At 47.2% G+C, this 12908-nt stretch overlaps 1 protein-coding gene across 1 annotated transcript in view; it reads left to right on the top strand.

Annotated features, from left to right (window-relative positions):
• The window catches only part of NAGK (N-acetylglucosamine kinase), a 112499-nt gene that overhangs the window by 92993 nt on the left and 6598 nt on the right, over positions 1 to 12908 (top strand). The window lies entirely within an intron of this gene.

The following is a 12908-nucleotide window of genomic DNA, read 5'->3' as shown; positions in this document are numbered from 1 at the left end:
CTCTCCTAGCCAACTCCTCCATCCATGTCCAGCAATTCTCCTCTATCTCCTGCTCTCCTCTCCATCCATTTCTAGCATTTCTCCTCTCTCTCCTCTCATCCATGTCCAGCAATTCTCTCTTCCCTGTCCAGCGATTCTCCTCTCTCCCCTCCATGTCCAGCAATTCTCTCTTCCCTGTCCTCCCCTCCCCGTCCAGCAATTCTCCTCTCTCCCCTCCATGTCCAGCAATTCTATCTTCCCTGCCCTCCCCTCCTTGATCAGCAATTATCTCATCCCTGCCCTCCCATCAATGTCCAGCAATTCTCTCTCCCCTGCCCTTCCCTCCCATCCCATGTCCAGCAATTCTCTCTCCCCTGCCCTTCCCTCCCATGTCCAGCAATACTCTCTCCCCTGCCCTTCACATGTCCAGCAATTCTCTCTCCCTTGCCCTTCCCTCCCAGCCCATCCAATGTCCAGCAATTCTCTCTCCCCTGCCCTTCCCATGTCCAGCAATTCTCTCTCCCCTGCCCTTCCCTCCCATTGATTTCCAGCAATTCTCTCTCCCCTGCCCTTCCCTCCCATCCCATGTCCAATTCTCTCTCCCCTGCCCTTCCCATGTCCAGCAATTCTCTCTCCCTTGCCCTTCCCTCCCATCCCATTGATTTCCAGCAATTCTCTCTCCCCTGCCCTTCCCTCCCATCCCATTGATTTCCAGCAATTCTCTCTCCCCTGCCCTTCCCTCCCATCCCATGTCCAATTCTCTCTCCCCTGCCCTTCCCATGTCCAGCAATTCTCTCTCCCCTGCCCTTCCCTCCCATCCCATGTCCAGCAATTCTCTCTCCCCTGCCCTTCTCTCCCATCCCATTGATTTCCAGCAATTCTCTCTCCCCTGCCCTTCCCTCCCATCCCATGTCCAGCAATTCTCTCTCCCCTGCTCTTCCCTCCCATCCCATGTCCAGCAATTCTCTCTCCCCTGCCCTTCCCTCCCATTGATTTCCAGCAATTCTCTCTCCCCTGCCCTTCCCTCCCATCCCATTGATTTCCAGCAATTCTCTCTCCCCTGCCCTTCCCTCCCATCCCATGTCCAGCAATTCTCTCTCCCCTGCCCTTCCCTCCCATTGATTTCCAGCAATTCTCTCTCCCCTGCCCTTCCCTCCCATTGATTTCCAGCAATTCTCTCTCCCCTGCCCTTCCCATGTCCAGCAATTCTCTCTCCCCTGCCCTTCCCTCCCATCCCATTGATTTCCAGCAATTCTCTCTCCCTGCCCTTCCCATGTCCAGCAATTCTCTCTCCCCTGCCCTTCCCTCCCATCCCATTGATTTCCAGCAATTCTCTCTCCCCTGCCCTTCCCATGTCCAGCAATTCTCTCTCCCCTGCCCTTCCCTCCCATCCCATTGATTTCCAGCAATTCTCTCTCCCCTGCCCTTCCCTCCCATCCCATGTCCAGCAATTCTCTCTCCCCTGCCCTTCCCTCCCATCCCATGTCCAGCAATTCTCTCTAACCTGCCCTTCCCATGTCCAGCAATTCTCTCTCCCCTGCCCTTCCCTCCCATCCCATCCCATTGATTTCCAGCAGTTCTCTCTCCCCTGCCCTTCCCTCCCATCCCATGTCCAGCAATTCTCTCTCCCCTGCTCTTCCATCCCATCCCATGTCCAGCAATTCTCTCTCCCCTGCCCTTCCCATGTCCAGCAATTCTCTCTCCCCTGCCCTTCCCTCCCATCCCATGTCCAGCAATTCTCTCTCCCCTGCCCTTCCCTCCCATCCCATCCTATGTCCAGCAGTTCTCTCTCCCCTGCCCTTCCCTCCCATGTTCAGCAATTCTCTCTCTCTTGCCCTTCCCTCCCATCCCATGTCCAGCAATTATCTCTCCCCTGCCCTTCCCATGTCCAGCAATTCTCTCTCCCTTGCCCTTCCCTCCCAGCCCATGTCCAGCAATTCTCTCTCCCCTGCCCTTCCCATGTCCAGCAATTCTCTCTCCCCTGCCCTTCCCTCCCATCCCATTGATTTCTAGCAATTCTCTCTCCCCTGCCCTTCCCTCCCATCCCATGTCCAGCAATTCTCTCTCCCCTGCTCTTCCCTCCCATCCCATGTCCAGCAATTCTCTCTCCCTTGCCCTTCCCTCCCATCCCATCCTATGTCCAGCAATTCTCTCTCCCCTGCCCTTCCCTCCCATGTTCAGCAATTCTCTCTCTCTTGCCCTTCCCTCCCATCCCATGTCCAGCAATTATCTCTCCCCTGCCCTTCCCATGTCCAGCAATTCTCTCTCCCTTGCCCTTCCCTCCCAGCCCATGTCCAGCAATTCTCTCTCCCCTGCCCTTCCCATGTCCAGCAATTCTCTCTCCCCTGCCCTTCCCTCCCATCCCATTGATTTCTAGCAATTCTCTCTCCCCTGCCCTTCCCTCCCATCCCATGTCCAGCAATTCTCTCTCCCCTGCCCTTCCCTCCCATCCCATGTCCAGCAATTCTCTCTCCCTTGCCCTTCCCTCCCATCCCATCCTATGTCCAGCAATTCTCTCTCCCCTGCCCTTCCCTCCCATGTTCAGCAATTCTCTCTCTCTTGCCCTTCCCTCCCATCCCATGTCCAGCAATTATCTCTCCCCTGCCCTTCCCATGTCCAGCAATTCTCTCTCCCTTGCCCTTCCCTCCCAGCCCATGTCCAGCAATTCTCTCTCCCCTGCCCTTCCCATGTCCAGCAATTCTCTCTCCCCTGCCCTTCCCTCCCATCCCATTGATTTCTAGCAATTCTCTCTCCCCTGCCCTTCCCTCCCATTATTTCCAGCGATTCTCCGCCTCTCCCCTGCCCTCCCATTGACGTGCAGCGATTTTTCTGTCCCTCCCCTGCCCTCACCTCTCCCATTTCCAGCGATTCTTCGTCCCCCAGCCGTCCTCCTTCACTGCCTGTCAGCCAGTCGGACTCAGAAGCGAACGGTGCAGGCAGCGATTGGCTGGCAGCGTCGTAGCTTCCCTTTGCATGTCCCGCCTACAGCTTCCTGTTTACGCATAGGCGGGACTTGCAGAGGGAAGCTACGACGCTGCCAGCCAATCGCTGCCTGCACCATTCGCTTCTGAGTCCGACTGGCTGACAGGCAGTGAAGGAGGACGGCTGGGGGACGAAGAATCGCTGGAAATGGGAGAGGGGAGGGACAGAAAAATCGCTGCACGTCGATGGGAGGGCAGGGGAGAGGCGGAGAATCGCTGGAAGTAATGGGAGGGGAGGGGAGGAGGAGAAAAAGGTGCCGGTACGCCGTACCGTTGCGTACCGGCACAAAAAAAGCACTGAATAGAAGACATATATATACATACATATATATATAAATAGGACATAAAATTAAACAGACTTTTAAATGTAAATGGGTTGAGTACTCAAGTTCTGCTTCCTCTGCATGAAATTATTCATTATTTCCTTTTAAAGAACACCATTTAAAACAGTTATCAGAAGTCCCCAGTCATGGCATTCTCTATTCCTTGCATTACGCTTGCATTACTGGGTAGACGGTTACAGTGCCATAGAACCATGAAATCAAATATTTGGAAGGAAAAAATGATGTAGAGAAACTTCTTGTGGCCAGCAAGAACTTCCTCTGGTACTCATGTGCCTTTTGCTTTTCTTTTTATAAAGCACAGTAGCTTTAGTAATCAGAAAACTCAGAGCAGAAAAAGGAAGAGTTAAATAAAAATATATTTCCCTAATAGAGTAGCAAGAAAGGAAACATGCACACATTGTAAGTTTGCCACAAATGCACTTCACGGGTCACATCAACCGTAGCAAGTGCGGTACTCTGCATTACATCTTTTACTAATGCAACCAAAACAGGAACCTTAGTTTCACTAAATTGGACAAGCTCAATTTTAGAATCATATTTTCTCAGTAACGTCTGGTAAAAAGGATCCATTTATTAATGGTAGGTGTTTAATGCAGGATTTACCCCCTTTTGTGGGTCTCATTGTATTGGATCAATTTCAGTAAGACGGTTGGATCAAAGGAGCCTTTTCAAGGCCAATGGAGATCCTTTTCAGTTTTATTCCACTTTTTGTACCATTTGTTGCAAATAAGGGTAAGTTCTTTTTTTTTCCTCACCAGAGAAGTATTTAAGCACAATATCGAGGGGCATGGACATTCTAAAAAATATATATTTTAGTTCAGCCAAAAGGAAATTGGTACTTACCAATCTGTGCAAATCAGCACAAGTGCGATCAGGACACCAGTACCGAGCAGCTATCCGGCACTCCTGCAAACAAATCCGGAAGCTATATGCCAATGGGCTTATCCCAGAATCTCGCAGCCGACCCTGGATATTTCACTATAAAAAGTTGTCTTAAGGGGTTCAGTTGCACTGGCATCCCGGGTCAACTTGTTCACCCTTAGTTACACATAGAAAAATTTTCTTGTTAACAGCAGGGGCAAATATAGGCTGTTAGCAATTTCACAGATAAATTGTCTTGTTAACAGTGAAATCAATTACTGGCTGTTAACAGTTACCCCAATAATTGTTCTTGTTAACAGTGAAGCCAAGTAGCAGCTGTTAACAGTTTCACCAATAAATTTTCTTGTTAACAGTGAAGCCAATTACCAACCTGTTAACAGTTTCACCACTAAATTTGGAGAACTGAAAATTAGTAGACTCCACGGTATCAACGTCGGAGGTCACCATTTATGTTTAATCTTCTGCTCTCCCCAACTCAATAGAATGTTCCACACACTCATACAGTTAGGGAGAGAAGAAGTGAAGGCCACGCAGAGATGAGAAAATATTCCCTTTATTACTTACCAATCAAGAAAACAAACTATGATTCTTTTCTCATGAGAGAGTTACAACAAAGCTGCACAGGAGTGCTATCTCTGAGTACTTCTCTAGTTTTGTCTTACCCTCTATCATTTTTTATACTCTTCTACCATTACGCAGCTCAAACATTTCTCTAGCATTAGTTTCGACCACAATGTAGATAGTTATTAGTTTCGACCACACTTGATCAAGATTATTAGACAAGGCTAAAGCAACATCATACTTACTAGCATGGTCCATTTCGCCAGCAACCATTTATCTATGTTCCAGACCTGATAACAGAAAAAGCCCCTAAACAACATTCTTTAGTAAACACCTTGCAGGGAAAATTGCTTCATGTTCTTTCTGCACGCCTGTGAGCAAGCCTGTCACCAGAGCTCATGAGCCTCTGGGTCACACAGAGGCCATAATTATTAGGTCTGACAGCTTCAGGCCTCTGGGCCTGGTTTTGGAAAGGCCTAGGTAGGTTCATTATTTACAGCGTGCTGAAAATTAGCATGCGCTAATGATAGAGACACTTATATTCTTATGGGTGCCTCTGTCATTAGCACAAAAGTTTGTGTACATTCAGCGGGGCTTAGTAAGCAGGGCCCAAAATTTAAAGAGTAGACACCAACATTTGAAGGAAACCCTTGCATAGACAGGAAGACAGTGAGTTCTCAAATAATAAGCTGACACACTATCATATTTCTTAAGAGAATAAATTAGATGTATTGCGGTATTTTGGATAGATTTTAGTCTTTTAAATATCTAACAGCAAGTTAAGAGGCTGCTGAAAGTGCTATCATGTTTATAAATAATAAATAGTGAAGGTTTGGCAAATATTAGTCAAATCTAAAACACGAGACTGTGAACACCTTTATTGAACAGTTTTAGAAATTGTCACAAAAACAGGATGCTCAATTCCGCAAATTCACCCTCTGCATCAAAGGAAGTGCTAAGCACACCACTGCCATCTTTAAAGGGGAAAGGCCCACGTTAAATTGATTGTTTTCGTAGGCAAACCAACTTTTACATTAATCACAAAAAGTTACTGCCTCGTTTCTCCTTTGATGTGATGCAAATACATTTTTAGGTACCAAATAAATATATGTGAGAAAAGTAAAACCAGCTCTGGAGTACCTGTAGTTATCAACCTATCCCTCTGAATGTCCAGCAGGGCATACAGTGGTCACTGATTTGTGATGACATCAGTGGCGTAGCCAGACTGCCAATTTTGGATGGGCCTGAACCCAAAGTGGGTGGGCACAAAATTTTCTCTCTACCCCCCTCCCCCAGCAAAATTTAGTCATGCTAATCAGATGCATTTGTCACACAGGGTAAAGTGCTGCTTTTCAGTGCATCAGATTTCAGAAAATTTATTTAATAGCCTAACACCCTTTTCAATGAGCTTTCAGAGGCCAAAACCTCCTGCCTCAGGTCAGTATAATGCTGTTACGGTATCCTCGCCTGACCTAAGGAAGGAAGTATTGGTCTCTGAAACTTCATTAACACAGGTACCATATTACTTTATCCTAAATTAAAAATAAAATTATTTTCTTTACCTTTCTTGTATGGCCATTTACTTTTTCTCATTGTGTCGCTCCCAGTCTCTAGATTCTGCTTTCCTTCGTTTTCGCTTAACTCTTCTGCCACGGTTTCCTGGCCATTTCTCATTTTTCTCTCCTTTTTCTTTGCTTTCTTCAATATTTTTCTGCCTCTCTCTCTCTGTCCTGATTTAATTCATTCTTACTATCCATTCTTTAATTTCCTTCATCTACTTATGGCTTTTCATCTTTTTCTCACCCTTGTTCTCCCCATGCCCCTTCCTCTTATTCTCCAGTCTTTCACTACTCTCCTTTTCCATCCAGCAGCTCTCTTCTTTCTCTCCCCATCCTTCCAGTCTCCCCTCTCTCTCCCCATCCTTCCAGTAGTCTCCCCTCTTTCTTTCTGCATCCTTCCGTCCAGTGTCACCTCTTTCTCCCTACCCTTCCATCCAGCGTCTTCCCTCTTTCTCTCCCCATCCTTCCATCCATCTATCCTCTCTCCTGATCCTTCCATCTAATGTCTCTCTCCCTCTTTCTAACCAGTGTCTCTGTATCACTCTACCCTTTTCTGTTCAGTGTCCCTTCTCTCTCCACATCCTTCCAGTCTCTCACCTTTCTCTGCATCCTTCCAGTCTCTCCCCTTTCTCTCCCCATTCTTCCATCCAGAGTCTCTCTCCCCATCCATCCGTTTTCCCTCTTTCTATCCCCATCCTTCCATCTGTTTTCTATCTTTTCTCCCCATCCTTCCATGTTTTCCCTCTTTATCCCCATCCTTCCATGTTTTCCCTCATTCCTCTGCCATCCTTCCATCTGTTTTCCCCTCTTTTCTCCCCATCCTTCCAAGTTTTCCCTCTTTCTCCCCATCCTTCCATGTTTTCCCTCATTCTCTGCCATCCTTCCATCTGTTTTCCCTCTTTTCTCCCCATCCTTCCAAGTTTTCCCTCTTTCTCCCCATCCTTCCATGTTTTCCCTCATTCTCCCCATCCTTCCATGTTTTCCCTCATTCTCTGCCATCCTTCCATCTCTTTTCCCTCTTTTCTCCCCATCCTTCCATGTTTTCCCTCTTTCTCCCCATCCTTCCATCTGTTTTCCCTCTTTCTCCTCATCCTTCCATGTTTTCCCTCTTTTCTTCGACGAGGCCCGCCCTGCATGCCAGCGCCAGCCCCCATTGCCGGCCACTGCTGCTTTTCCTGTTGAGCAGCAGTGGCCGGCAAGGGGCATCCCGTCTGCGGGAGGAGCCTGCGAGCCAGCAGTCAATGCCTCAGCAGCCAATGCCTTAAGGCTGCCGAGACAGTGCCTGCCGGTGCCGCGCTTTTTTTTTTTTTTTTAAACATTTCTCGTCCTTAGCGCCGTTAGCACTTCTTCTTTTTTGTAGCGCCGGCCCTGCTGCTCAACAGGAAAAGCAGCAGTGGCCGGCAATGGGGGCTGGCGCTGGGCGGGCCTGGGCTGAAATTGGGTGGGCCTGGGCCCACCCAGGCCCACCCGTAGCTACACCCCTGGATGACATCCAGGGGGTTTTCCAGGCTATAATCTAGCAATGCTGTGGTCCACGTGTGCAGCTGGAGGGGCATACCCTGCCCCTTGACAGCACCTTGGAGCAGTGTTGGAGGCGTACTGAATTACTTGTACCTGTGCAGGGCCCTGCCAACACGGTAAGCAGGGTAAGCATGGCAGGGGGGCCCTACCCTCTGGGGGGCGCCGCCGCACCATGCTCACCTCGCTCGCCCTCCCGCTCCCATTGTTCAACTGCCCGCCCTCTTCTCCCCCCCCCCCCCCCCCCAACATCCCTTTTCTTTTTTTTTCTTTTTAAATTTACCTCCGTGGCGGTCCAGCAGCGCAGCGTCAGTGAAGGAGGCGGCGCTCACGACGTCTCTAGCCTTCCCTTTGCTGTGTTCCGCCTTCTTCTGACGGCAAGGAAATGACGTCAGAAGAAGGCGGAACACAGCGAAGGGAAAGCTAGAGACGTCGTGAGCGCCGCCTCCTTCACTGACGCTGCGCTGCTGGACCGCCACGGAGGTAAATTTAAAAAGAAAAAAAAGAAAAGGGATGTTGGGGGGAGAGAAGAAGGCAGGCAGTTGAACAATGGGAGCGGGAGGGCAGGGGAGAGAGGAGCATGGATGCGAAGGGGGAGGGGAGAAGAGGGCGGGCCAGGCCAACTGGGACATGATGGGAGCTGGAGGACAGGGGAGAGAGGAGCATGGATGCGAGGGGGGGTCATGGAAGAGAGATAGGGGAATTGCTGGATAGGGATTAATGGGGGGTGACAGAGGAGCATGGATGGGAGGGGCAGGGCTCAGGGAGAGAGGGGAATTGCTGGATAGGGATTAATGGAGGGGGACAGAGGAGCATGGATGGGAGGGCAGGGCTCAGGGAGAGAGGGGAATTGCTGGATAGGGAATTAGGGATGAATGGAGGGGACAGAGGAGCATGGATGGGAGGGCAGGGCTCAGGGAGAGAGGGGAATTGCTGGATAGGGATTAATGGAGGGGGACAGAGGAGCATGGATGGGAGGGCAGGGCTCAGGGAGAGAGGAGAAATTGCTGGACATAGAGGGGAGGGAAGAGAGATGAAGGAGATGAAATGAGGGAAAAGGAAGAGAGGAGAAAAACTGCACATGGATGAAGAAAATAGGCAGAAGCTGAGGACCAGAAATGAAGAAGAAAGGAGGAAAGGAAAGAAATAAATGGAAAGGAAGCCCTGGAAACGGAGTTAAGAGGACAGATAGCAGCAGAATCAGATACTGGGCCAGCATGATCAGAAAAAGAAAGTCACCAGACAACAAAGGTAGAAAAAAATTATTTTATTTTCATTTTAGTGTTTGGAATATGTCCACTTTGAGAATTTACATCTGCTATCTTATTTTGTAATGTATAGCAATTTGTTTCTAAGAATATTGCTGACAATTCCTGTCAGTGTGGCAAGTGGTGAGCGATCATTTTCACGGGGGGGGGGGGGGGGGCGCCACCGCCAACTGATAGTCTGCAGGGGGGCGCCAGACCCTAGGCACGGCCCTGTTCCTGTGTTTACGGTTCTCTGTGTTTGGATCCAAGGAGAAAAGTAAAATAAAATCTAAAGGTAGTGTTTCTTTAAGTGCTGTTATGGTTATCTGCGGAATCCATATCATTCCTATTTCTCCTGTTTCCTCACAGGATGCGTTTCAATTAGCTTGACCAAATGTACCCCTCTCCTTCCCCCACCCCCAGCTCTATTTTTGTTATGCGACTCTCTTCATCCCCCAGCAGCACCTTCTTCTCCACAGGTAGCAAGTGCAGCAGGAACTTTGGCAGTTTCTGTCCCTTTCCAATTTGCTTCATTACCTAAGCTGGTCTCTCTTGAGACAGGTACTCCTGGGTTAGATATTGGTTGTTAGCGGTGAGTAATCCCATGATTTGACTTATGGGGGGGTCTATATGTTTAATATAAATACACTGCACTAATTGGGAGATTTTTCTTTGTGGCATTCTCTCTCCATTCTGTGGGCAAGAGTTTTTCATGATGTGGTGAGCTAATTAAGCTCAATAGTGTAATTTTGTTCTGGAAACCAGGAGAGAGGTGTTTGGAGAAATGATTTCATGACTGTCATCTAAATTTCTTTTAATGCTATCATTCACAGTTATCACATTATCCCAGCAACCAAATATAATTATTGTGTGGTAAAAGCAGCCAACTAGAAGCAGCTCAAATTTCTTTCATAACAGCTCAATATTGTGATCTATATGTAAAACAAATTTCTGGTATACAGAATGAACAATGAATATAGTCATATAGGCCTCTGTTTGTGATATACATGTATAAATACTGGCACATGTAGTTGCAAATACATGTGAAAGCCAATATTTACACATTAACGTGTATATCTGCACTGTGTGTAAGTTGCGAGGGAGCAGGGCATGGGCATGACTTCTGTCTATATCAGGGGTTCTCAACCCAGTCCTAGGGCCACACCTAGCTAGTCAGGTTTTCAGGATACCCACAATGAATATGCATGACATATTTGTATAGAATGGAGGTAGTGCATGCACATTTCTCTTCTGCATATTCATTGTGGGCAGGATGAAAACATGACTGTCTAAGTGTGTCCTGAGGACTGGGGTTGAGAACCCCTGGTTTATCTGTGTATTTCCTATTTCATATAGGGAGTGTACTTGTATGTGAGACACCTTGCAGTTCATGTGCCTTATGACCTTGTAAGGTCCTGCCCAATTAGCTTGAAGTTTATTCTGACGAATGGGGACATGTACAGTTTTACATGTACAGATATTGTAAAAATGCACATAGTAGCTAGCCCTTTACAGGAGGGATTAAGGGAGACATCCTCCTTAATCCCCCACCATGTCTTTTTTTTTTTTTTTTTGCGGGCCCGTCTCGTTGGAACTCCCTCCCCCTTTTGATTCATGCTGAACTGTCTTCCAGAAACTTTAAACATGACATGAAACCTGGCTTTTTCAACCAGCCTTTGGTTTAAACAAGTTCCTTAAATGCTGACTAGCTGCTAGTTCGCACCTCTTTTCCATGATATCTCCCTTACCTTCACTCCACTACCTTTCCTCTCCTGTTTGTTTTTCCCATCGCTACTCTCCTTACCTGGTCTGTATGTATCTTTGTTTTGAATGGTGTCTTTCCTGTCATCTTTTGTAGTTCTTTTCCAGTCCTCTAAGTTGTTGGTTTTTAGTCTGTAAACCGCTTAGATCTGCCAGTTAGGCAAGGTGGTATAGCAAGTCTAATAATAAACATAAACATTGTTCCTTGGCCCCTCCAATTCGGAATTAAAGGACGATTGCGGCCTCTATGACAGATTAGCAGCATTTACACATGTAGCTTTGCAAAATGACATACACATGTGTATATGCTAACGTGCAAGTTGGTACTTAATAACTCTATGAACCAAGACATACAAAAATCATACAAACTTAAATAACCATCTATATATATAAAAGGCAACCCCAACGTTCTATGAAGCCTCCAGCCGGAAGTGTGAAGCGCCAGAGATATCCGGTTTCCCCATGAGTGAAGGAAAACAGCACAGCACGAAATCCCTCTCTCTGTAACAGTGAAGGACTCAGAGGGGGGAGGAGAGAGATGCCCTCACTCTCTCTGTAACACAGCACAGCAGGAAACTTAACACTGAAGGACTGGACTCCGAGGGGGGAGGGAGAGAGGGCAGGGACACTCCCACATGCACACTCTGAAGAAAACCTTGCTAGCCCCTGTTTCATTTGCATCAGAAACGGGGCTTTTTTACTAGTTCAGAAATAAATACAGAAAGATAAAAGGAAAAGAAAAAATGTACAAAACTTACTTTAGAATAGAAAAAAAATTGTTACTTCAGAGGCAAAATGACAAGAATGCATGCACACAGTCCCTCAAGGAATGCTGTAAAAACATAACTGTTAAATTCTGAAAACATTGTGAGAATAGAGGCTGCTCATTCACGTTAACAAACCAAAAGCATCCTTATTCAAAAAATACCAATTTAGACTCGTACACAAGATTATTGGACCAAATAACGGTAGTCTCACAAATACACCCAAAAGACACCCAACCTAAAGCTGTCAAAAAAAAAAGTGATACCTACCTGTTTTTCTGCCCGAGGAAGTGATTGGTGTAGCATGACCTTGATCTTGGGGTCAGCTGTCAATCATGTCCCCCAATGGGAAAAAAAATAATTTTAAAGCTGGGGAGCTGTGTTATTACTCAATTTTCTTTTGAACTGCACACAAAGGTCCATATTTTTATAACTCTTATGGCAATTGCTTGTGTTTGTATAGCACGTCTTTTCATAGGGCTTCTGCAATTAATTTTATTGCTGAACAGTGGCTGTTGCAGGATGGTGTCCAATATTTAAGCTGACACTTGAAAATTTAAATGCAGTTACAATTCTTTGTAAATAGACATAGGGGTATTCAGCCAGTGCCAGTGAGCAATTTTTTAAGCCACCACCAGCATTTTTCCCAGATATTTGGTCCTGGGTCATGTCCAGGCACCAGCATTGGGTTTATGCGGTTGGGTGTCTCTTATGCAGTTAAAAGTGATATTCAGCACTTAGGGGCCCTGTTACAAAGGCGTGCCAAAAAGTGGCCTGCGGTAGTGTGGGCAAGTGTATTGGATGTGCGCTGGACCATTTCTCCACCGCGTCTGGACAAAGTTTGGGTTTTGTGAGGGGGGCCGGGAAATGGATGTGCAGCAAAATGAAAACCAGCACGTGTCTTTTTACGGCCTGAGCCCTTAACGCCACCCATTGACTTAATGGTAAGGGCTCATGCGTTACCCATTCAGTAACTGTCCAGCGCATGCCAACTGCCAATTTGGAATGCCCTCGCAGTAGAAAATAGATTTTCAGCACATGGCAAACTCGGAATTACCGCCAGTTGCATACAGAGACGTACCTCAGGAGTCTACAGGGTTCTCCCCATTTGAGTTGCTTTATGGCCAGAGGGTGAGAGGGCCCCTTGACCTAATAAGAGAACATTGAGAGGGGAAAGTTGATACTTCTGACACCCCTGTAATTGAATATGTGGTTAATATGTGGCACAGATTAGAAGAACTTGTGGGCTTTGTCAGAGATAACTTGCAGGCAGCCCAGATTAGGCAAAAGACCTGGTATGATTGTAAGTCTT

Source organism: Microcaecilia unicolor, chromosome 2 (assembly GCF_901765095.1).
Source record: "Microcaecilia unicolor chromosome 2, aMicUni1.1, whole genome shotgun sequence".
Taxonomy (NCBI): Eukaryota; Metazoa; Chordata; class Amphibia; order Gymnophiona; family Siphonopidae; genus Microcaecilia; species Microcaecilia unicolor.
This window is presented reverse-complemented; position numbering and strand designations above follow the sequence as displayed.